The sequence below is a fragment of the Anticarsia gemmatalis genome, chromosome 25, assembly GCF_050436995.1.
Source record: "Anticarsia gemmatalis isolate Benzon Research Colony breed Stoneville strain chromosome 25, ilAntGemm2 primary, whole genome shotgun sequence".
Classification (NCBI taxonomy): domain Eukaryota; kingdom Metazoa; phylum Arthropoda; class Insecta; order Lepidoptera; family Erebidae; genus Anticarsia; species Anticarsia gemmatalis.
The window spans coordinates 1927927-1954811 of NC_134769.1; the positions used below are offsets into that span (position 1 = coordinate 1927927).

General features: G+C 34.4%; 1 protein-coding gene across 7 annotated transcripts in view; it reads right to left on the reverse strand.

Annotated features, from left to right (window-relative positions):
• Positions 1–26545, reverse strand: part of Itpr (Inositol 1,4,5,-trisphosphate receptor) — a 136804-nt gene extending 110259 nt beyond the window's left edge. For all 7 annotated transcript variants that reach the window (XM_076131180.1, XM_076131179.1, XM_076131177.1 and 4 more), the window contains exon 1: positions 25748–26545. The gene's annotated coding sequence lies outside the window, so the exon portion shown is untranslated. The remainder of the gene's footprint in view (positions 1–25747) is intronic.
• Positions 26546–26885: the final 340 nt, after the last annotated feature.

Below are 26885 nucleotides of genomic sequence, written 5' to 3' on the forward strand. Positions count from 1 at the left end.
GAAGTGCTCTGTCGGGACAAGGTTATGGGCCACCTGTTGCAATTGTGCCCAGTTTTTAGGAGCACTTGTAGCTTCTTATTGGCGAAACGAAACTAAAGCGTCGGATCGTTTTATTGTACAATTCGAAACAACACTCGGAAAGAATACAATAGCGTGAGAGAATGTTACTGAAATGTAACTATTTTGAAAGAGGAAGGGCAACATTTAGGATCCCATTTAAGAGCACTGCTTTTAAACGACCGGAAAATTAACAACATACCTAAATTAGACAGTGAAACAGTACAAATGTAATGGCTTATATCTGAATGGAACATTTCACAACACTAGATGAGTCCACATCCACAAATGAACATGTAAAGGGGGCTCTAAACCCAACCACTCGGTTTTCAGGCTTTTTTCGTAAAGGCAAACGCGTAGCCGGCCATCGGTTAGCAAATATTATCATGAACTAGCAGTTTCCACCGTCGCCTGACGGAGATAATGCCAATCAATATGTGGGCATGAGTGGGTGCGTATTATGGTTAATCAAGCGTCAGGTAGGGGACATAAGCTTATAAATAGGGATAGAAGCCTTTGGTGATATTTCTGAGTTTTTCCAAACCACCCAGTGACCTGGATATGCGGATTCCTTTCAGCGTGTAATAATTTCTTTCAGGGTTACTGGCTCGTCTTTATATGTGGCCGTCCATCTACATGATGTTGATTTATAAGGTGTTGAACACTGATAAATTTAGTTTACGTAACGTTTACGAGAATAAAAACGATTGTTGGAGCGACGCGAAAAAATATATCAGGGTATTTGAAACACTTTTCTGGGATATGTTTTAGGGTAGTATTTTACCATTGTAATTAGTAAAACCGGCACTATCACTAATGAGCAATGAGCACTTGAAGCCAGACTGAACGGATATGAACTGAAGCCCCTCAAAGACACAGAAACATGTCTGTTTGTTTGTGGTAGTCTAATGATTGATGTGTGGAAGGACCTTGTTGCTATATGTGTTTATTTTTCCTCTTCTGTAGCATTTTCGTGAATGAAAGAGTTTCTAATGAATAGTTTTGGACGTAAATTGTTTCCTGAAATAATGAATGAAGTTGCTGGAATGATTATTTGTTATAAAATGAAGAAACGTCATTACAATCTACTTTTATAAGACAATACGTAAACATCTACATAAATGGACCGACGGATCCATCAGCTCTTTTGTAACTCTTTCACGCAAAATCAAAATTTAACAATAAGAAACATTTCCACGTAGTTTTGGCAGAGTTTGTACATTTCTAGCAATATTCCATCATCTGTACGCAGTCTAGTATGTTATAATAATATAATGTGACATAATACAGGAGCTTTTCATAACAAAATTACGCTCATGAATCGTAAAATTGGGCGTCAATCGTTAGTCACTTTCTGCTACGCGCTTCTATCCGCGTTTCTATAAACAAGGTAAAAACGATTCCATCTTGAATTCCTGTCGTATTAAACAGGTGTTGTTCTGTAAAGTAATTTACTCAAAACAATTTGAAGTATTTCACGTTATAACAGCAGCTTTGTGTAAATAATAAGTGTTTTGAGAGCTTCCCTTTCTAAGGCATTTAAAATTAATAATCTGAAGACGTCCATTCATTTACAATTTGACATTTTCAATGTTAGCTTAAATTTTCTATTATAGGTAAGAATATTATACAGGTATTAAGATATTAAATTAAGTTTAAGTAACGAGTGCTCCATATTTTACATGGCTATCCATCAGGTGAGAAGTAATTAAATGCCAACATCACTATAAAAAATACAAAATTCGTAAAGAAAACACATTCAAACTACTAGATTTAAATAAATTTAACTAAACTGTTTAGTTATAACCAATTAAAATCGACTTACAAGACTGTAAGAACTTTACAAACGAAATAAAATCTCAACTCTTTTATACAAATGATTCGAATCAAAGGATGACCTTTTATTATTCTTAAACAAACTAAAGGGAAACTTTTACCTTTTGATAGTACTAATCTTAAAAGGTATTCCTGTACAAAGGGGTTATAGTTCCACAAGTTCTTAACTATTGTCTCTTTATAATGAGAATTTCCTCCGGAAGTTCTCAATGGCCGCCGGATGAAAGTCAAAAAGCTTTTTGAAAGTTTAATAAGTTTCATCGTTAGTTTAGTCTTGTACCTGTACTATAAGTGCATATTTAGGTGGCAAGTCTGTCTTACGGCCAGTTTCACGGCTTATAGATACGGGTCAGATAACTTATCCGCTAGATAAAATTGAAAACAGTTGTCAAAATTCCACCAGCGGGCTTATCATGCATCTCTTATCCCCTGGTTCCGAGGTACATTTAGCGGTAGTTTATCTATTCAATAGCGTTTAAACTCATATAAAAAAACGCAATTGAACAGATAAACTACCGCTAAATGTACTCAGAAACCGGGCATTAGTTGACAACTACTGTACGTCAAATTGATAGCCACTATGCAATACTTTGACGTAACGTGTTAATCACTATAATCGGATGAAGAAAACAATGTACAACACAGTGGCGTTCAAATAGTTATCAACTGAGATACGTTATAGCCCTTTTGCTAAGCTAAACGATGCTTTTATTTAGAAACGTGGAGCTTGGGGCCTTGGGTCATCATTTCTATCATTTATAGTTATCTCCAAGAAACGTGAAACAAGCAAAAATTGGTAACCGTAGTGCAGGGTTAATTTTGTAAATTCTACTTACAACTATTACTGCCAATACCAATTCAAAAATAATAACACTAACCATTCGATAACCGATAAAACCTAAAACCACGCTATTACCCGCAAGTATCCCTATTATGACTCATTAATACCAAGTCCGGTATAAAATTATTGGCTCATAATATTATATGGGGTAGCTCCTAGACTATAGAGGGCAGTCGAGAGCACTCAATGTCGACGCCGGAGCTATTGTTCGAAAGATTTCAGATTTGTTACCTTTCGTTACGAGGTATAAAAAGAAAATTCTGAACTTCCGTAATATTTCGAATTTTCGGTTGTCGTTTCGATATTCTATGGAACTGTTGTACTGTCGACTGTCAAAAAGATATGGCAAGTGTTGTATCTTATCATGAATTAACTTCGTCTATACAAGGTAATATGAATTAACTCTAAGCTTCCATGCGCTGGTTAAGAGTATCGTCTATGTCAACCAAGGTATTCGTAGTTTAACTTTCGAAATCGCACCTTAATAATGAATTTAAATCGAAAAAGTTAAGTTATAGTAAATGCAACCATTCACGTTTTTAACTGTTTTTAAGGAAGAAAACTTCCGAACGTTTAAAACTATTTCGCTTGTGTCGTAATATAAGCTAGCTCTTAGCCTATGAAGAGCGGTTGAGAGCACTTAACGTCAACTCCACGGCTATTGTTAGTAGCTTTTAGATTTGTAGCCTTAAAAGTTACTTGCTGGCCTGTGTGAATAGAAAACACCGGGAAAATGTAGGTAAAAGGTAATTTTCCTGTGAAAAATTGGGCTATTAAACTGTAGAAATGTAGGGCGGCTATTTGATTCCAGAAAATCGGTAGTTAACGCTTTGTTGGTATACTGATAGCAAGCAGAAAAGGCATTTCCACGATGATATACCATTTCCTTTTTTTCTGCCTATTCCCAATTGTTGGCAAAAATTATCGCAGTCACCACATTTTCTAAGCAAAAAAAAAGATATTAAATGAAAGCATCGATCTAACTTTTAGGCGAATATCATTTTTTTATAGGATCATCAAAAACCTTACAACAAAAATAATCAAATTACTTAAACTTTAATTAATTTCCATTAAAATTACAACGAGCTACTAATATAAATTGAAGTACCTAATTATATTAGTACTATGGCCTTAAGAGCAAGATTTAATTAGTTTCTCTCTCATAACAGTGCCGAATGAGATAGCGACGTAATTTCAATAAAATTTTACGACTATTCTTGTCTCCAAATTGTCTTTGAATGTACTTGTAGTGTATAAACGTAGAGCCTTGCCTGTAGGTAGATTATGTTGGGATTTTAAAATTGAGTCTGAATCGAGGATAAGATTTGGTGAAGATGACCTACATCTATACTAATATTATAAAGCTGAAGAGTTTGTTTGTTTGAACGCGCTAATCTTAGGAACTGCTGGTTCGAATTAATTTAATATTTCAGAAAAATTTGATTAACTGTTAGATAGCCCATTTATCGAGGAAGGCTATAGGCTATATATCATCACGCTACGACCAAAAGGAGCAGAATACCGGTAAAAAATGTTACAAAAACGGGGAATATTTTGACTCATTCTCTTATGCGACGCAAGCGAAGTTGCGCGGGTCAGCTAGTATTTGATATTATTTGTAACTAGTAAATAAATAAACAAATTTTTCAAATCGGACCAGTAGTTCCTGAGATTAGCGCGTTTAAACAAACAAACAAACAATCAATCAAACAAACAAACAAATTCTTCAGCTTTATAATATTAGTATAGATGTAAACAGGCTTGTGACTAATCCCCAGACAAAATTAGCGAAAACAGCATGATTGTGTTAAAACCATTTGGAATTTGATGATTTATTTTGGCTCTGCCATGCCTGTATGCCATGTTTGTATGAATTAAAGAACGTCGTTGCTAAACAAAATAGCATGTGAGATAAATCTAATAATAAAATAAAATCATTACAAGTTCAAAAGAAGCAAGCGGAGCACGAAAAGAAAAGTTTTTTTTTTGTTTTACCAAACATAGCTGCGACATAGCGACAATTTCATCAGTTATTTCACAATTTCAATACTATTATTTCAGGATGAGCCCATCGCCGGCAATAAGGTCCTTAGGGATTACGGAACAGGGTCACTACAGTACCAACAAAGACACAAATACTACTGAGCTCGTTGTAATCCGTTTCCGCCTTGACTTCCCCTTTCCGCCCCAAAAGAATAAGTAAGGAAACCCTATTATTTCACTTTCAAATGAATGGGAAAATCAATATATTGTTAAGTAACTTTCAACAATAGATTTCCATAAATATGTATGTGCAACACTTTTTTTTTAGAAGTGTTCCTGTTGCAGCACCTACCTTTTCAGAACTTTTTTTTTCATTTAGCTTACACTGCTAAAACCGTAAGCGCTAAAAGACAAAACCTTACAACACAAGCCTTTTAAATCTGAAGGTGTAGGCAGAGGTATATGAAATACACATTCGTTTCATCATTACCAATTAATATCCTATTGCCATAATTATACCGGGCACGTGATCAAACTCCGAGTTACAATTACTACACTCTTACTCAAAATAAGAAGCAAAGATTATTTGGAACCACTCATAAATCCTGAATGACACATAGCTAAGTGCAAAAATAAATCATACTAAGCACTAAAAGAAAATTGATTTTCATTGTTGGCAATACAGACTAATATTACGAGCTATTATCGGTTCAAAAAGTGCTGGAAAACAAATTATATTATGCTAAAATATTGTTATTTACTTAGTAGTATTGTATTGTTAAATTTAAGAAACGATAAACAGACAAAGAGAACAATATTTTGTATAGAAAAAAGCAGTATTTTATGACGCAAAACGAACATTAACAATTTTTATGAACGCCGTGTTTACGATGAATTGGGCAAGAAAATTGATACATAAAACGTAAAATTCTTGCTTTCTACTAATTAAATATTGAAAGGAATCATACAATTCCACGATTTGGCTAGACGTGAAAGTGGATGGTGGACCAAAGCAATAATTTAATGGCGGCCTTGGAATTGGCAAAGGTCACAAGGAAGGCCCCCCACTAGATGGTCGGACGACATCGTTAAATGTATTGGGCTGCAATGGATGAAACAAGTGCAGGACCGTATCAAGTGGCGTACATGGGGTGAGGCCTATACTCAACAGTAGGTTGACACGGGCTGATTAGATAGATGAACTTCCGAAATTCCGTCATATCTACAATTCAAAATACAGTTCTTTCTTATTAAAATACATCAGACTTTCTCCAATAAAACGTAGAATATCATAATATTCCAGTCCCATCATCTAACTGTTGAACACTCGGGACAATTTCACCCAATTCCGAGCGTACGGAGCAAAACTAACGAGAGTATAACACGATATCTCCCAGCTACGTGACTTGAAGCACAACGAGCCCAATTAGCTATGAGTGAGCTCTTGATGAAGAGAGATAGCAATAGTCGCCGAATGTCAGATGCTTTCGGACTGAGAGCGTTTTAATCATCTACATGATCTTGAGATGTGATCGCGGGCTTAAATGGATTGTGTGTATTGTTACTGATTAGTGAAGACGGAAAAACAAAGCATTTAAGTTCAAGTTTTGAAATAGTATACTGCATGTTAAGTAAATAAGTAACTAAATGATATGTATGTAATTAAGGGTTTGGTTTCTTTAATTTAAGGAACTCTCAGAAATAAGAGGTTTCCTTACACTAATAAACAGTCCTACCGCCTCGCTAATATTTTTACCATTGAAAATTCAGATAAGTATATAGACATATCATCGTACTTCAATTGTCATATTTATACTAATTTATCCTATAATATTATAAAGCTGAAGAGTTTGTTTGATTGTTTGTTTGTTTGTTTGTTTGAACGCGCTAATCTCAGGAACTACGGGTCCGATTTGAAAAATTATTTCAGTGTTAGATAGCCCATTTATCGAGGAAGGTTATAGGCTATATATCATCACGCTACGACCAATAGGAGCAAAGTACCAGTAAAAAATGTTACAAAAACGGGGAAAAAATTTACCCATTCTCTCTTATTTGACGCAAGCGAAGTTGCGCGGGTCAGCTAGTCCGTAATAATCTTTATACACTAGTATTTAATTTATTCCACTAAATACGAGCATAACTAGTTTTATTACAACAATTATTTAATTCAATTTACAGTTAAGCTATAAAACATAATATAATTCCATCAGCATTCATAACACCCAGCTTCTGTTAACAGAGCGTTAGATTAATTCAATTTGCATGTACAATATTATTACCTAAGTATTTTAGAGCATACATACATACAAATATTCGCGAAATACATCGTTTCAGTGCGAATACAGAATGAATTAGAGCTAGGTTTATCTTTTAGTAGCGTCTGGCGGCCGTTCATAAAAATATACGAAAGCTAATAATGCGGGCGCGCTGATTACGTTTTCTGCAGAAAAATATGATAATGTTCTTGAATTATACAGGTGCGTGTATGTGGTGGGAATGGAGTAATTTTCCCGTAAATTTTAAAATGTTTAACTTAGACTATAGAAATGCTTGCATAACGAATTAAGTATGACTTTTCTGAAAAAAAAAAACAAATATAGTAAGTATTGGACGGTTATCTATTATTGCCGATATTTTAACCAACGATAGACTCTAAAAAACTAAAATAGAAACGAATAAAACAAAATATTATGCATCTATTTACAACCTAGATACCCGGAAATAGCAAAACTATTCGGACTACTGAAATGTGTATATCAAAGACATCGCAAACATTTCTGTAAATATTCCCAATTCTGTTCCCATTTCCATTGAATCTATAATTCCCATTCGATATTCACGGAATTGTGAATCAAATATTTCTGACCAGTACACTGGCCACTCCTATTACTTATAACAGTTTAAAAATAAAACCACAATACAGGTGAGAATACAAACCAATCAAAGGCCTGCAAATTGTCCAATACTGTGCCAAAATAAACCAACCGTTTTATAAAGGAAGATAAAAGGTTTTTGTCTGATGGATCAATCAGTGTTGCTTGTTATTGTCCGCGGCACGAAGGGCTCTATACAGTTATTCTTTAAGTGATTGTGAAAATGTGGGTGTTTTGTTTAGTACAATAAAGGAATCTATTTTAAAGGTTATTTTCTTTTCTGTTTTCTGTCGTTATTACAGAAGCAAAAGATAAGCTATAAATAAAGTTGTATTTTAAATGTATCAAAGTAATTTCTGTAGATAGTTGTCTATACCTACATTTAAATACACACTACTGTCCATTGTTCACCTATAAGCAAGTTTTCTGGGACCCGAATACAAACAAATAGAGATATTCTATTCAAGCACTCAACTCGATGTAATTAATAACTAAACCGTCCGAAACTCCCTAATCTTTGGAACAAATCAATACATGAGTCACCACCAGCAAGTAACAAACGTTAAACAATTTCAAGAGAAACATTACAAAAATATACAGAAAAAGAACTCGTCAAATCAAAACTTTGGTCGCTTGAATATACAACAAAAAACGAAAAAGAAACTCTCGGTAACATGAACAAGGGAATCTTTACAAACGAAAGACTTACAAAATATCATTAAAGGAATAACAACTTTATGAAACATTTCCAAGGAGATGTTTTTCTTAATGGTAACGTGACTTGGCCTACGGATATTATTTAATGGGTATGTATTTTCTGCAAAGCAATGTTTGGATAAGCTGACATTCACTAGCAAAGGGTATACGGTAGTTGAGATACGATTTATTACGGTATAAAAAGAGATAGACACTATTATAATAAAGCTGAAGACATTGTTGAAAAAGAAGATATTTACTAGGTAACAGGAAACTACATTATCCTTTCATTTACTGTACTTTTGAAACATTAACTCATCATACGATTAAGTCATTTTTAAAGAACAGAATATATTTTATTTCACAATGGTACTCTATAGATACCCTAGAAGCTAGAAGCAGGCAAAGAGAGATATTCGAGGCTAAGCAAACTTAAGGTCTCAAGACTATTCTATGAAAACACTCTTAAGGAACTAAGTGCTGAATAAACCCACTAAAACAGCAATTGTAGCGAAGCTTTCACCGTATTTGCATTTGCACTAAGCCAATTTGTACATCTTTTCTTTCTTAATTTTTCACCTTGGATTTTATATTTTTTTACAAACGTCGCGTACAATGAATGGAGGGGAATATCACAATTGTGAATTTTTGAAATAAACACAAATATTCGAAATGAAAATATGAATACAGACAGTACGCACGCTGGGAACAAACACTCAAATTTCGAGCGAGAGTCTACAGTTTGTCCATAGTTCATATACTATTTTCCAATGCTTTACTGTAAATGCGAATGATTTTATGCTGTATTACGTACAGCAGCTCAACCCTGAGTAAGATTAATAAGTAATATGATTATATTGGATAAATTAGATAGGTACTGTTCAATGGAGACCGCTTATTTCCCGCTACAGCACCAAAATGCCTTTTTCCTTCTAAAAATCCCGACAAAAATTAAAACATATAGCACTTTGTTACATAACTTGGGAGCTAATCTCAAAAAACGCGTAGGGACCCCAACCCTTATAACCACTAAGCGACATTTTATCCCGCCCAAAGGGATGTTTTAGGTGACTTTAAATTTAAAGCTGTGACAGCTTAACGAACACATACATAGGACATGAAATGGTCAGAGTATACGACCCCGGATTATGAAAAATATATTTCATTTATAAAAAAAAATCAGCCTTATTTTAAATCTGTGGGCTTACTCCCAGCAGAATCAAATTCGAATTCGTTTAAATCGAGTTTATGTCAAATCGTACTTTATATTCCAAACTTCAGGTTCTAAAGCATAGTATAAACACATTTAATGGAGTTACTAGGCACTATCGGAAAATATAAATCATCTTATTCACCCATTTGCTGGTGCATGTTTTGAAATGAAAGAGATTTAAAAACCATATCAACACACAAATAGCCAGTGTTGACTGAATGGCTAGCAATTTGCCGATTGTTATACAAACGAGTCGAATAGCAAATTGACCAAACTACTCTGCTTGGTGCACTGATTGTGAATCTGTAGCGATTCTACAATTGAAACCATCGAGTATCGAGAGTTTAACATTTAAAATGTATTGCAAAATAATTCCTGCGACATCCGCTGGTGGCGCTGATCAGTTTTTCATACGATATTTTTCGATAGCTAGCCGGTTGCTTGATAATAGTAGAGAATCAGGCTACTGTTTGATACATTTCGTTTGGGAGTGAAATAAGATGACTATTGGACAATAAATAATACTCATTTAGACACATGATTAACATGAAATGATACTGAATCACACTTCGTTGTCATGAGGGAGTAACAATAAAAAGTTCCCCTTGCTACGATTCTTACAAGGTTCTTTTTGTTTTATTCACATTTATACATCTTGTCTTCCACACCCGCTAGCGACTTCATTGTAAGAAACAAATACACAGAACTGTCAGCCCCTCAGTTAAGAACATAAATAAGAACATTTAAGAAGTAAATTCGTTCAATCTTGAATATGGTTATAAAATATCTCATTCTGGATATTCAATTAATTGTTAAGCAGATGTCTCAACAATTCAACACTTTTCGAGTTATATTTCAACTTGTTTTAAGTTTCACAGTTTCATGTGTTCTACCTCGCGCAACTCCTTTGAGAATTACTAGCAAGACGTGAAATATTCCGAAGGGTTCTTTAAGAACACCCGCGGGTAATGAACGTGAAACTTTGAAGGACGAGGTAACTGCTGCATTTTGATGTTACCTTTGCGTTACGTAACAACGCCTTCGTTTTACCTACTGTTCACAAAATATTTTTGTAGTTAGTGAAATGGTATAAGATAAAAATACTCGTGTCAAAAAAAATGCTGTAGTTTTACGGCTTATAGATGTCGGATAAACTATCCGAGAGAAAAAGTGAAATGTATGAAAAAAGCTATCAAAATTCTTCCTAATAAGCAACTGGATTAATTTAGAGGTTAATGCACCCGACCACAACTTTATCTGGAATTGCTACTTGTAAGCATTCTGGTCTAACTTCTTGCTACGATGCTTTTATAGTTGTATACTAGCAGCTGAAGCAAATAAATAAGTTCGAAGAAAAACCAACTGAAATAAAACGTTCATGCTCCTTAGAAATACGTGAGTAAAAGGAAAACTTTCTTGAGAAAATCTCGCCCTTTCCTTAAATCCACACACGCAGACGGGAACGTAGGGACACGTGTTGAGTCGGCTTTCAATAAATCTGCTGGCTCAACGTGAGTTAAGTTTCGACAGAGGGAAACGGTACTACATTTTTACGTAGGTATACGAAATACAAGATCAGCTGAACCTCGAAAGAAAATGACGTAGGAAAATACTGAAATATTGCCATAATTTTAGGTCTTTATATCACGTGGTCTTATAAAAGTAAGTAGTGCCAATAATTCACCAATATTTCACATGCAGTCAATTACTGCACCACTGTTGGGCAAGGGTCTTCACCCAAAATATAAAATGAAGTAGAGGTATTGGTTGAATGCAAAGACTTATCATCGAGGCAACATTTTTTGGCAGCAGTTAAGCTTAAGTTAAAGAATAATGGCTCCACATTTCAAATTCAAAGCACATAACGCTTAAAGTACACTCTCTAGTTCCCAAACACCAATATCTTTAGTGTAAAAGCCTGCCAAAGTATCACCAACTCACCACAAAGAGCGTTCGATTGACCTGGTTCAGAGTGCCACTGCATTCCTTTGTGCACCATTCAACGACAACGTATTTTAAAATTCTTCAAATCAAATATGGCGGATAGCGTTCGGAATTTTAAAGATAAATTGGTTTTCGTGGATGCGCTGGATATTTCTTTCATTTCGAAATGTAATTGTATTTGTAAGCTTCTGAAAAATGGATTAAGGTAGAAAAGGAGTGGATGAAAATGTCGTAAAGAAACCTGGGAGTACAAATGTGGTATTTGGTGAAGAAGACAATAGTGTTTTCTAACAATAGTCATGAAAAATCTTGACTAAGCCACGATATTCTTAATTTACAACAATGGAAACCAATTTCCACCCTCAGACACTCAACTGAAGCACCACTACTTAATGGTCATTGACAAATAAGAGCGAGAGAACTTTGGAAACACGAAATAAAAGAAAAGCGTTTAGAAAGAACACTTTTAAATATAACCGATTTTTTTTTTTATGTCCTTAAAAGCTTGAAATACCAACACGTAGAAAGGCTTCATCAAAAATCCTTTGCTCCAGGCAGGGGAGTGGCAAGTGCCTCCATGCGACCCTCACTGTGATTGATGATCTCCCGAGCTGGGTCAATTGGCCAGTCTGTCATACGGCCCTTCGGGCTCTCCTATGTCAGTTACTGAGGGTTGATTATACGGAAATTGCTTGCTTGCTTGAAAAGAAAGTGTTCATGAGAGAAATAACTCGAGTATCATAATCGAATTATTTTGATGAACGATAAACGTGGGTTTCTTTTATTATGACTTAAAAAGCTGTTTTGGTTCTTTCTGCATTCAATAGGACGCAGATTTGGACTCTAGATTTTATCATTTCGCCCTTTTTTACTTTTACAACGATATCCATATTTCACTGCTAGCCTTAATTAATAGCTATACTTACTATAGACGATTGAAGAAAATAGTGTAAGGGTTATCGCAATAACCTATTAATTAATTTCATGAAAGATAATATAAATAACAAAGAAGTACGGCCACAATCGCTACAGATATCGAGTTCATCTCGTTCAAATTCCAAATGTCAAACTGACGCTAACGCCTGGCATTCGGAATTCCGCACTAGTGCAGTTACACGTGGTTACACCCACCTAGTATCTTTAACAATATCCGTAATGCAGAGATTTTACGGCATATATAAAGTCACCCAAAAATCTGCAGTTTGTTCTGATTATAATCTCTCTCCTTATTATAATAGACAATTTAGTGAAAGGGCTTTACGATAGATATTTTATATTAGATACGATTTACGTCGATCTTTTGTCGGAGATTTAAATTGAATAAATTAAGAAAATAAATTATGTAGGCCTTCTACATTTTATACAAACAAATGTCTACTCAAAAACAGTGTCATTAATAATTCCTCAGTTTTCAACATCTTCGATCAAAACGTTGAACTAATCCAAAGTTTGTGATCTCAGGACCTTCATAGATTAGCCGAGGGATCAAAAACTCCAAGATTATCTTTATAACGGCAACATTCTAGGCACATCCACTAATCTATACAAACGTTGCAGACAATAAAACATGTACGTTTGAATTGAAACACATAAAGAACTTGTATTATGGGGTACATGGTGGCCGCTTATCGTCTTGCGCAAGCTGTAAAAGTCAACTAGGGGAACGGAATATCGGCGAGGCACGCAATCCTGTCTGTTTTGCAAATAGGCGTTTTAATACTGGAAAATAAACGTTTGTCTGCAGGTATAAAGAAAGCTATCTAAAAACTGAGATTATAAATTTGGTGGGTCGTTGGCTTTTCGATTTTATAAGCGACATGTCTCCTAAAAATGAAATGGCAAAATGTCTTTTATGCTTAGGTACAGCAAGAGATATAGAAAATGCTTAGTACAATAGAGGATATTTTTCCCTAGAAATGTGTTCCCAACGACGTCGAGTGCAGTGGCGTAAAGCTGGACTTTGTTCATGCTACGGACATAATAAAAAAAAACGCGTTATGTTGCCATCATGACGTGCCTGATATTTTGCTGCCTTTTCAGTTTTAGATTTACAACATGAAGGCACCCAACTGGATAGAAAGTCACCATCAGCCTAGCCTTCCTTCTAACTATGTTGGAATCGGCTTCCAGTCTCGCCGAATACCAGTGTTTTACACGGGGCTATAACTATAATAGGTAGTCGATTTAAAACGAACGTTAAATTTTTCAATTCGATTTCCATAAAAAACTTGGCATTGCATATTGGAACGTAAAAGTACTCCCGGTATTTTGCATTCCCAATATCACAAAGCGCATAAATATTCGGAACTGACATCAACGAATTTATTTGTTTCTGGATTTACAAAATGTACATGTTTAATGGAAATGTCACGAGCATGAAAAGACTCTTAATTATGATGCACTTTTCACTGCTTTTAAACTAAAAGCGTTACATACAGAGAGCTTTAACATCTCCTGAAATTCCTACACTCTCTGGCAGATGTTGGGAATGATTCTAAAATCCTAGTAACAGATGTTAAAGCAACATTTTGAACTGAAAGTTTCAGGAATTTCTTGCACGTGTGTGGACGACCTATATCGCTTAGTTTCGAAGAAAACTTCAAGACGTGCGGAAAAGCCGCAGTGAAGCGCACTGGAATATGTGGTTTGGAACTAGAATAGTTACTTTAAAACTGAATTTAAAGATTTGAATAGAAAATCTCTATCTTCTTGGTGAATTTTCCCGGCAAAGTATGCGGTATTGGATATCTTTACAACTCTATTTACATGAAAGTCTGCTAAAAATCATTGTTTGGTTTCGGTTATCTGTATACATATCACGTCTCTCAGTTGATAACTAGTGTACGTCAAATTGTTGGCCACTCTTCAGTTCATTGCTGCTTTGATATAACGTGTTTATCACTATAACCTAAGAGAAGGCATAATGAACAGTATAGTGGCTTTCAAATAGCTGAATTTCTCCTGGCGCGTCAAGGAAATCAAGCTTAATAAAGAATGATCACGAGTTATTAATTGAGTTACAGAGATAACATTTTGATAAGGTGTTAATTTTAAATGATATTAAAGATTTACAGACCTAATTAATCCAAAAGTACAAGTATAATACTAGAAATTAGATTCAAATCTTGCGTCGATATCATCACCATACGATGACGTTTTTTCCGCAAAATCTGAGTCCATTTTTCCGCGGAAGGCGAAGATAATATAATAATCTTATTAGTATAGTTCCCGTCGTCTGTTCTGAGTCAAAGTTTGCACATGTCCACTTATGTGTTAAACAAACACACGCTACTGTTATTATAAATAACGCTCTTGTATTGTAACCTTTTGTTTTATCTTTACTCTTAGCATTATCTTATAATCGCTGGCGTTTCAGTTGCGTAGAATTATCACGTCTCTTTTTCCTCTAAAACTAAGACAGATATGTTTACCTACAATAATACGTTAATGAGGCGCTAATTGCTAGTTATGCTCACCAGTCGGCTAACAATCAGTGGGTTAAGCAACCTTCGACGCGGTCATACTATAGATGGGTGACCGTATTTGATCTGAGCCTCTCCGTGCTTCGGAGGGTATGTAAAAAGTCGCTTTCGGTCGTTACGTCATTCCAGAGGCCTTTCGCGCGGCTTGATCAACTTTGATTAGGTTGATCACTAACCATACCGAAATTTAAATAAAAAAATATTTTTAAGATCTGGGTTAATACAGTAAAGACACGTTTTCTTTAACATGTCCTGGGACTCGGATTCCATTCCAGATCAATAATAAAGCAGTATCTTAACATTCTGTTTTGACCACAGAGGTAACATTTCAATTTCAATCGTATTTACTACCGATACGCTGCCTGTGGTTTGTGGTGAACTTTGTATTCCAGCCGTTTGATTGCATAGGAGGAGCTACCTGAGCTCTCAATTCAAATTCCACTAAGCAAATTCAATAGCTTAGTACTCACTCAATGCAACCAACTGGATAAGCAATACTATTTCTTTTAGAAATAAACTATTCAATCATACTGGAGACCAGGAACGCGATTTCCAAGAACACTCTGCACTACGCAGCCTGTAGTTTATGTAGCAATGAGAGTCTTATCTTGGACACTATAATCACAGTCTTGCACAATTGCCCGTCTTAAACTGCCCGAAATGCCGAATGTCATAGCAATTACATTACATTTAAGGACTATCTCAATAATGGGCATGTCACGTGTTCACATGGAAAAAATGTATGTACGTGAGAAAAAGGCTAGCAGAATTGATCAGTTCGTATTTATACAATAGTTAACCGACTTCGGAAAGTCGATAGAGTAAGAAAATCATCCCTCTGTACGAGAAAATGAAATAACACATGTTAGCAGAACATTTCTAACTACCCTCAGAAAATAAAAATATCTCTATTGTAAAATTAATAAAGGCAATTGAATTGAGAAGCCGTCGGATGGGAATTATTCGGAGGCGAGAGAGCTCGTTGTTTATATTCGGCAACTCGTAACTATGCTAACAAGTTGGGCCAAGTGCCTGTCAAATGTTTGCTTTTAATTGCCAATGTTTGTTATGCTGATGCTATTTCGCTTAATTGAAAAGTTTATCTGGTGAACACCTGACACATACTTGGTGAGTTTGTGAATAGAATTACATATCCGAAAAATATTGATGGTCTCTACTGACTGTTACTTCATCCCTAGAGCCTATATTGCAGGATATGTTTTAAAGTTACTTTTGGAGTATTGTGTGGTACATAAAGTGTTTGTTAAAAAACTGGCGAAAATCAAAGACAGGACGTGATATTCAACCATTCACACACAAAACTTTTGTGTAATCTAAAATTATACGTAAAAAACAACTTTGATAATAATCATGTATTATGTATTTGTATTTCTTTGACATAATCACAGGGCTTGGACAATGCCTCTGTAATTACCTGCCCTACTACCTCTTAATAATAATGGTTCGATCGATATGAACAGGACACTCGATACACAACTGCCTGACATAGAAAACTGAAAACAAATAAAAGTAATCTTGTTTTTTTAACCCATCGCTGGCCCACCGCTGGACAAGGGTTTCCCCTGAAATCATGAGAGAGGCTTGGCCTTGAGTCCTCCTTGCTGGCCAAATTCGGGTTGGGGACTTTGCATGCCCTCAAGAAATCCAATCAAAAGGAATCATAACATCGGTTTTCCTTAATTGAGTCAGATTTACACATACCTGTACCAACACCTCCAGGTATAACAGGCGTGATACTATGTATGCATGTAGGTAAGTTTGTATGCATTTAAATATAGTTCTAATAGTCTTCACTTTAGCACAAGACATTAAGGAAAGGTTACTGTAGTTCCCCACTAAATGTGATTCGACAGTTTTACTGAGTCAACCTACTATCAATAACATCAAAAGAATACCTTAAATAATCGCAAAAACTACAAAACTATGGAAAAAATCACGTCTTCATAAATATATGCATGGAGTTGGCAGTAGGTAACAGATTAATATTTACTTTGGCGATTTGCAAGTCAATACGTTTGGTGTCTAGTATTCCGGACCTTTTAGATAAGGGTACCGATGGCCGTGACGGAAATAATAGACGTTTTTATAGTGTCAATAATATGGCGACTCCATTATTAAATGTGATAGCTGAAACGATATTTTTATGATAATATTTCTAGAGAGAGCTAATCACGAAGTCTCGGGTTACATTTGTAGATCGTACAAATAGCTACTTGGGTTTTCTGATTTCTATTGCTTTTCATGCTGTGATATTAGTCTGGAGTTTGTTAACGTGCCCGGTATATGGTAATAGGTTCGCCCCCTATTACATGAAAATATTATTTTAAATGGCGAAACAATAGTCTATTTTATATACCTCTGCCTACACCTTCGGATTTAATGTATGAATTTTTATTTGTATGAATTATTAATGTTTATTTATATTGTAAAGTGAATTTGACGTGTTTTTAATGCTCCGGGATTTATAGCTTTCATAGCCGCAGTGAAATTTATGTTTATATCATGTGAACGACTGCAAAACTTTTAGTGGGTAAACTTTCGTAACAGCTTTGTTTGTTCCTATTTACATAATGTTTTAGCCGCAAAACTATATGTCCAATGTCCATATGACTTTATGCGGTTACCTACTGTTCTATTATAAGTTTTCCCTGTTATAAACTCTCTCAAATATTCGCATGGATGATAATTATGACAAAATTAAACCAGACTTGTTCGAGAAAAGGCAAGACATTTCGAATTTATACGAAGAAAATACACTGCCTTCAAGCAAAGAAACAAAAAACGTTCCTCGTTTTAACTTGGAGATTATGCAACGGTTTCTTTTTACTTGTGGCTTCCAGCTTCCAAGAGAACAACAAAATAATACTTTATATTCCTCGTTTCCTTCTTTATAGTACTTTTTTATACACATTTTTACAAAGTTATACAGCCATACATAAGACTATTAAAAACTTTGACAGTTTATCGTACATGAAAACCGAAATTCTCGCTCCATTTACATCGTTCAGTAGACAAAAAACCAATGTCCTTGCCAAACCCAGTCCTTCATCCAATTTTCAGCTCCATTAAACGTGTGATTGGGTTTTTTCTTCTAGAAAATATCTTATTTACCTCCAGGGCTTCGAAATGCGGAGAAAAATAACCTTTTTCTGCACCAAATAAACTACCTACATTACTGGCAGTTTCTTTGATAGCATCCTTCGTATCACTGTAGTCTGACACATCAAGGGTACCCTATTTCTGTCGATGTAACTAACTTGATAGATCGTTTCTTTTATCCCATTCTAAACAAGCAACAAAACCTACTGTCATTTGTATAAAAACATCCATATTTATGAGCCATCTGAATGTCGAGACACGGGAAAAATGTCCGAAACATTTGTTTTCGCAAATGTATCTCGATTCATGGAACGAGCGGGCATTTTCTTTGAAAACATTGCGGTGGGACTACCCGCCACCCCTGTGCGGGTGCAAACCTCCCTCATGGCTTTTTGATTAATGATTGAGTATTCAAACAAAACCTTTTGAGTTGTGACCTGTTCACCGGCTCGAATACGTTCTGTCGCGGACTAAATTAAATCATTTGGACTTCAATTGTTCGCGGGGTTGAGCTCAAATTGGAGGAATATGGTTTAACAATATGATTTTATCGCGTCAAAAGACAGATGCTATCTGAAATACGGGTTATATTTTATTTGAATCAAAAATAAATTGCAATATAAGTCCTGCGTTGCAATCCGAAAAAGACTGACGCTTTATTACACGTAGCACGATTTCAAGCCCTAACTATAGTGCAAGCAGCATGAGAATAGGTAGAGGCAGTCTTAATCAGACAACCTCTAAAAATATTTCTTTTTCCTTTTTCTCAAGCCGTATTAATAGATATCTATGTACTAGTGGTTAGAACCACAAAATAAACAGATAATTTGAAGCAGCTTTTTCTATATGATTTTTTGTCAAACTGTCTGTCTAGTAGGCGCAATATTACAGCTCTGCTGATGTGTCATCTGTACAGCTAACAATTTGTTCACTATTCACGAAAGTGGAACAAGAGGGGATTGGAAGGGTATGACTATGACAGCTCGTATGAAACGTTTAATTAAACGATGTTTGATTGCAATGTTAACGTATGGGCGTACAATTAATGGCATTTTGAAAACATTCGTGACTGATTTTAGAGACACAATTGTGACGTGATTCACCTACAACTAGAATAATGCTTATCCGAAGAACTTATTAACACTTGTAGCGCTTTTCAAAAGCTTTTTTTAAACACATTAATGATGAATGGGATAAAAATTCGCATATATGTTAGCAACATACTTTTGATACTGCTTTTAATTAAATAATAAGTTATTTAGTGTTCATATTCAAATTATCATATCTAAATTACCATACCGAATAAGTACTTCAAGACGAAAGAACTCCCGATCATAAAACCGACTTCATTCAGAATGCAGTCTTTAGAAATTCAAGATTATCTCTACAATAAGCAGCAGTTCCATTTATATTTTAAAGATGAATAGCTGTAGTATGAATGGAGTTTAATTCACATTTTTATATTCTTCCTTCACGATATTGGTAGAGGAAAACGTACGGATAATTGTATGGCTATGGCTAGGTGATTTGGCCCATTGTTACACGTTTCCTCATCGTTTTAGGCTGAATATTTCATCGATAAAATATGTGTTGGTACCAAAGAAACGATTTGTAAGCCACGTAACTTTGGTTGAAAATTTTTGCAAGCAATTTTTTCGCTTCTAGTTACGCTTGCTCGGCTTTATTTCAGTCAAAGATGTTTATGTGCTTGTCTCATATGGTTAATTACCAAATTTCATCTACCTTTATCAGTGCAATCTCTAAACCAGACAACATAGTTATTTATGCATATATGCTATAAAATAATGATTGTAGTAGTTAAAAAGTAATAAGTAAATCCGAGAAGTTAGTTTAGCTACGTGTCTCAGGGAAAATAATGTTAATTTTAGTATTTCGCCTCATTGAAATGCAGATTAGTTAGTCGAAGCGCCTAAAAATAGTTAGCATTTTGAGTTAATAAAATAAAATTCAAATTAGCTTAGACTAGGCTAAAAATGGAAACCTTGAAATAAACTAGTTTTTTTTTAAGTCTAGGAGTAGAGTCTAAGGTTCTTATTCTTAAAAAAACATTTATTTCGTATGTTTTTTTGCGTAGTTATCTTCAAATATATTAACGTAAATATGATTTATCTAGCGTATAATATGTATAATACCTAGCTCATAAAACCTTACTTATTAAAACCAGCTAGCAACTTAGTAGAGAGCATTGTAGGAAGGTTTGCGGCTGGTGGTAGTGTACAGAATTCAGGATTCAGCAGTGGTTGGTGGAAATGTTCGATACAGCTACTTTATTTTGGAAATGCCTAAAACAATTAGTTATACTATAGATAAATCGCGCATGCCAAGGATCTCTGTACTAAGATTAAAAGGAAAAAAAACACATAGTTTTTTTATCAATTTTCGTTCAGAGGTTTCAATTCCTTCTTGGATATACAACCCCATAGTAATTTCTCTAAACTTACACCTAATAGATTAATTACAAAAAAAGGAATAATGTTATTGAAGCCCTTCTTCATTCGGGAGGGAGGAGACCCTTGCCCAGCAGTGGGACAGGAATGGGTTAAAAAAAATGATATTTTTATTTTTTCCTATCACCAAAACAGTTTGTTTAATGATTAATAACAGAACGTTATCTCTCATGAATCCTGCGCAACATACAAGGTCATCCACCACTTATTATAATAAACGGCCATAACTATCTGAATACAGTGAATTTAGGATGATTAACTTTAAATAGCTCTGTATTGTTCGTAGTTTTAGTTCAAGTCTTCATTGATTTACCATTTAAGGTATTTTTGAACTAAGGTCTTTATTTGTATGTCAACACTGAATACTAAATATAGAGAAGAAGATTTTTAACAGTTGTATAAGGAAAATATTTGCAGCCAAATACTGAAACGTGAATATGTGTAGAGTTCACGATTAAATCTCATGCTGACTCTGACAGAAATGTATAATTATTACTTAAAAGTAAGCAAAGTATTGGTTATTATTAACTTCTGCCTATATCTTCGTTTGCAGTGAAATTATTTGAGGAAAATAGTATCCCTTATGCTTTACCAAGGGAAAATAGTATCATTTGTGTTAAACCAGACCATATGACGGAGACCCATTTACCTACCTATAAGTATTTATAGTTACTTTACTTAAAATAGCAACAAAAAGCTACCAGCCATCGATACACACCGCAACGCGCTAACTGACTTGACTAATCTTATAATTATGCTTTTTTTTAAATCTCTGGTTAACTTTTTTAGAACTAGTTTAACTTGTTACTATAAATAACAGTCAGTGATATTCTAAACCAGGTTATAAGGTATAATAATAAGACAAATATAGATGCCGCGTAATCTTCCTCTACTTGAATTGAACAAATTCGCGGAAATATAAAATGATGATGACCTGTCCGTAGTCAGGTGCATTTACCGGTAGGTAAACGATATATATATGTATGACGGTTTCCATAACCTACCGTAGTCAGTTAGTAAGTAAAGAGCTAGATAACAGGAAGTCCTTGCTACTATACGGTAGGTTTAACATATCTCGAAAGAGATAGGCCAAAAATTAAACCAAATAACTGTTAGTTAAAGTAGAAACAGATATTTTTATATGTAAGTATATAACTTTTTATTTATAAGACAAAACGTGTTGCCATGCAATTTGAGTCATATCCAGAATGTTTTTAATTTTTTTATCTTATCGGACATTACACACATTTTGGTTTTTAAGTGCAGCAAATTTTATCACAGCTTTTACAAAAATGTCTGTCAGTGATTTTAAATGTTATTTTTTCAGTGATCGTCTTAAATATGTATGGATTTTTGATAGTAACTAAAATATTAGGGTTAAAACTCTAACCTCCTTCACCTCACAATCCTTCACGGTAGATCTCAGCGGTTTTTACGCCTAGCAACCAACTATACTTAACATTTTAAAAGCGGCATTTACTACGTTTACAAGAGGTATTTTTATAGAGGTTTATATGAACACAATGTTGTAGTTATTTGGAGACAAAACCTTTATTCAGCCCAATTTTGTAATATATGCATCTCACATCTTTTTCACCCGACTGCGTGTACTATTTACTTCATCTTAATCTCAAAACATCCCACGAATACGGCTACTATAATTCCCATCGTATTCCCATCAAAATCCCATTTAAAACGTTCCAATAAAAATCAGTCCAACGGCACGGAATCATCGTAGCACGGCGTAGTACGACGAGGCAATTAATTAGCGGGCCCGCCGTCCATTTAGACCAATTACTGGCAGATTGACTTGTTATGTCATGTACCAGCTTTTACAAATCATACAATGTTTCGAAAATTATGCGGAAACTCTTTGATTAAAGATTGACTACGATTTTCTACTTTGTTAAACTAAATATGTCTGTAACATGCAGCCGTGCAATTTAAAAGTGGTCAATGAATGTGTTATAGTATTCATTTTTTGTATGAATATGTAATTAGAGTGTATCTGTAAAAATCATTTCAAAATTAGGTCAGGTGTTTTCGTGCTAAAATAATGGACATACTTAGTAACTGTAGAGTTTTACTATCGTCGAGAACTTCAAACCTATCCTGCTGTTATTTGGTTCAGAAACTGTATTCATAAAATAAATTAAACAGTTCTAGTTTCAGTATTCAGTAATTGCATACAATAATTATACTGTGTCTAAGAACATAATATCTTACGAGGGTCAGCGTTAATTCACTAACTAACGTTTTCGAGCGAGTAGCCTTCGCGTCGCGAAAATTTCTGAACAGAATTTGTCATTCAAGTAACTATTTAAACTACACTTCATCTACCCCTCAGTATGTAATTTTAGCAAAAATAGCTTTGATATCATTTTACATCGTGATCAAAACAAAATATACTAAACTTTATACTCCTGTGTTCTTAATGAGTGCATCTGGCATACTTCTGCCTTCGTCCTTGACCAGACTAAAGCATAATAAACATTGGCACACATGGCAATTAATTCTTATCATAAGTTCATTATTCAAATTCTTATCAAATTAATAGTGATAACTATGAACAGCTTTTAACATTGAGGTGTAATAAATATCTGCCCAGACTGAGAGGAAAATAAAGTATGTTTGTTCTAGACCTAAATTATAAAAAAAAAACAGAATTTGAAATTTTTGATAGTACCACTTACCTAAGGCATACACTTACTGTTATCTAAATTTTTGAACATTACTAGACCCAGAGTTTGAGAACATGTCGAGTAAATGGTAACAGTCTCGTCCCTTCTGCATGGGACTGATTGTAAATTGTGAACTACAACTGTTTTCATACACCTCTGCCAACATCTTCGGGTATAACAAGCGTGATGTTATGTAGGTACCTACCATGTGTATAAAACAAATTGAGGTAGGTACCTCAGTATGGCATTCACTTTAAAAATAAACAACCTGCTTAGTAACAGAAGGACTTATGTAAGATTATCCAGAGATCAAGTCCAATTAGATAAGGATCAAATCAATTATTGGAAATTGATCATTCATAGCTGATAATAGTATACTTCAAGATCAATCATTTGAACAAATGTTTATAATCTTAACAATATTAACATTTCTGAAGCATTTAGACTAGGGCCCCAGTTTGACCACTTCTGGATAACTTGCAAATCAGATGAAATTTGGTTGGTTGAATTAAAAGATATCTGATAGTTTGTGTCTATCAGATAGGTTAACTGGCACTTATATGAAGCTGTGTTACTGGCCCATAGTATTGAATAACATGATTCATTATTTAACTAGGTATGTCTGGCATGAAAATGTTATCTACGTTCTCTTTTCCTTAATAATAAGAAGGAAAGACACAAAATAGTTTCCCAAAACCCATACCAACATTATTACTCACTTTAAAATATCTACCTAGTTGTAAATAAGGAATAAAACAACTATGCAAACACTTGAAACCAAGACCAATACCATTAATTTAACACTACCGCTAGCCAACGTCAACCTACTATAAGACAAAATATTCTTCCCCTCTTTTAAATAATTCTCTATGTATGAATAAAGATGTAATCTAAATGAAGAGACATTGCCACCAATCTCAGTACCGTTTAATTGTTTTACAAACCTACACATTTAGTTTCATTTACACCCAATTAGACAGTGCGTGGGAGAGAATCACTGGTTATAGTACACTGATTATGGAGTAACATTCGGTGTAAACTACACTTAATTTGGAAAAAATATTACTCTTATTCAAAATTTTGTATTCCCAAATTAAACTGTACTATACTTTCTATTGCTAAAAATGGGACAATTTTATACAGGTTTATACAATTAGTGTTTTTTTCTGTTGCCATAGGCAAAAAAAGCTGTAAAGATGTATAGTATCTATTTATCTGTTGCATGGCTTACATAACTTAGAATTACTGTCTATATTTTTATCTACCTGAGTAAAAGAAAAAATACTCTGGCACGCTAGCTGTCAAAAAGTTAAGTAAAGTGTCAAAATTAGATTGAACTATGAGAGTAAAATCCAAAGTAGGTATATATTTTTTGATTTAAGTTCATTGTACTCACTACCCACATTTACCAAAATTCTTTACATAACTAAGATCAAGGTCAAAAATTAATGTCAACAAGTGGTCTTTGCAATTAATTGTTTAGTCTTATTTTTGCACATAGAGAAGAACATAAAACACTGTTAGCTTATATACAACTGCTCTAGAGATATAGGTACTTTTGTACCAACATTTAAAAGAATATATCATACCTAGAACAAAATATACATAGCTTATAACTTAGTTGCAACATGGGCTAAAAACTTGAAACTGACCAAAATGATATAACACAGAAGAACAGGCCTTCAAACAATTATGTCAGAGGTCAACAAAATTAAAAAAAAACTTGCTTCCAACTTTGAAAATATGGTGCCAAAGTAAAAAAAATACAAGTTTCTTTTCTAAAGTTTGGAATGCATTCACAGTTGGATTTTTGCACATAATTATGTCAAAAATTAGGTTATATTTCCAAAATTGTTTTTGAAACTAAGTAACTACCTATTCATTGCAATTTAAAAGGTTGCTTAGTTGTCAAAACAAGTAATTAGTGACTATTGTCATGGTTGATAGTTTTCTTAGGTGCTAGTGACTTAGGTGAGTTCATGGCCTTTTAGATGACAAATTGAAAGTTAAAGAAGTTATTTAAGTTTATTACTTAACCTACAAACACTTGTTTCAAGTTATTGTAGGTAGATAGCAATAATAAAATTAAAGTAAAGATGGATATTTAAGTTGTTTTAATTTAAAATATTAAATTAAGGGCCTAATGAGGCTAAGAATTAACTCAGCAATGTTAATTTTATCACAGATAACACTAACTTAATGACTTTTAAAACAAAGTTGAAATCTAATAAGAATGCAACTGGAATTTATTGTTGTGTTAACTCCCATAACCTTCTACCAATGTTATCACAACTAGACCGCTAAATAATGCACATCGCCACTATTATTCAGCAAAAACATGGAAAACATTATAATAAAATAATTTTAAATATTCAAAACGACTGCATATAAATATTCCAGACGACTCTCTAAGGTCACAATTTGCCAAGAACAAACCCGACGATAGACATTTGATAATTATTATAATAATAATCTTGATATGAATGAATTTTAGTATTTCGAACCACCGCCTGATATGGACAAACAATCGTATTTACAATATTATCTTACCCTTATCGTACACCTCCGCCACTCATAAGATAACGGCACATAATCACAGTACACAATAACGTCACTTGAGGATTAGAATTAGATTTTAATGCGATAATTCGAGAGAAAACATAAAAACTTTGATTTCCAGCGACACACGGCGAAGCGAAGTCACCTCGCATGAAGGCGCGCCACTACGCGGTGTTGCCACTCTACAATTACGTTTACCCAACACAACATCAAACGTCAGATGGTACAAAATAAAATTTTATTCATTTCACAGAACGAAAGGCTCGCAACAATACGCAACACTCAACAAACGTAAAAATGTTATATCAAAGACGTGAACTCATACTTTTCCAATCGCACTCAGCACAAAAAGCTGCACATGGATAAGATTGTACTCTTCGGCAAGATCCACCTCGTTTATACAGAACTCTTGTATTGTTTCCTTCAGAACGACTGGTTTTTACCTGGCAATTACGCAGTTGGCAAGAGGAGTCTAACGATAACATAGCTAGAATTACTGGCGTTTTATCTCCGAATAAACTCTTGAGTTTTTTAAAATCGCAGTGAGCCGATGAAACCGTTGATACCAAATTGTTTGATGGCTTCCGCTTCTTCCTAGGGCTTTTTGATTTTTTTATTCCTGATTCGAAGTTTTTCAGTCCTTTTTTAGGTTTAGTACTTTCGCTGGCATCACCTGCGCTTTGCTCAGGGTCATTGAAATCGAATTGACTACTTTTTACCCCAAAATTTCCCATACTTTATACCAAATACACTTGAATTTTTCAAGAAAAATGACAAATTGATACCTGTGTCACATTATTGTTGACAGAATCAGGTTTTGCTTTTTCATAAGTTTAAGGCATTTATAAACCGTAAAGACCTCAAGAGGATCGAGATTAAAAGACTACCAAACTTTATTTTTAATCTCAGGATGTTGTGTGTCGGATTTAAGTCCAAAAGCAACATTATTAATCAAACTGTTTGCGCTGTTCCTGTGAACAACCCGTGAAAATTGACATATTCGTTTGACCTGTATCATGTGACTATTGTGGGAGTCATGAAATGGATTTAACTTATTACCCTAGCCTACCTCTCAGTATCTCGTCGGTACTAATAGCATATTCTGTGCTAATAGGTACAAAGAATTATT